Source organism: Crocuta crocuta, unplaced genomic scaffold (assembly GCF_008692635.1).
Source record: "Crocuta crocuta isolate KB4526 unplaced genomic scaffold, BGI_CrCroc_1.0 scaffold443, whole genome shotgun sequence".
In the NCBI taxonomy this organism is placed as follows: domain Eukaryota; kingdom Metazoa; phylum Chordata; class Mammalia; order Carnivora; family Hyaenidae; genus Crocuta; species Crocuta crocuta.
The window spans coordinates 639,164-639,453 of NW_027529446.1; the positions used below are offsets into that span (position 1 = coordinate 639,164).

A 290-nucleotide genomic window follows, 5' to 3' on the forward strand; every position below is an offset into this window, starting at 1 on the left:
GGGGGGGGGGGCGGGTTTGCCTGGCGGGGCCAGCCTGGGTGATACTCCTTCCGCCTTCTGTGACCCCATTGTAAGGGGTGGGGAGTCACCTTCCCCCTCCTCCCTCTGGCCTTTGTTCTCTGCCCCAAAAGGGGGAGGGGGGCACCCAGCCCCAGGGCCGCAGCCTAGACAGGATGTTAGGAAAATATTTAGTAACTGGCCAGGAGATGGAGAGGGAGGCAGGGACTGGCCCACACCCGGGTTCCCGGTTTTGTTGCGGCCTTTTTTTTTTTTTTTACCTCCTCCTTTCC

The 290-nt window shown here is 60.7% G+C and overlaps 1 protein-coding gene across 1 annotated transcript in view; it reads left to right on the top strand.

Annotated features, from left to right (window-relative positions):
- The window catches only part of MIDN (midnolin), a 20,491-nt gene that overhangs the window by 6,718 nt on the left and 13,483 nt on the right, over positions 1–290 (top strand). The gene's annotated exons all lie outside the window — the stretch shown is intronic.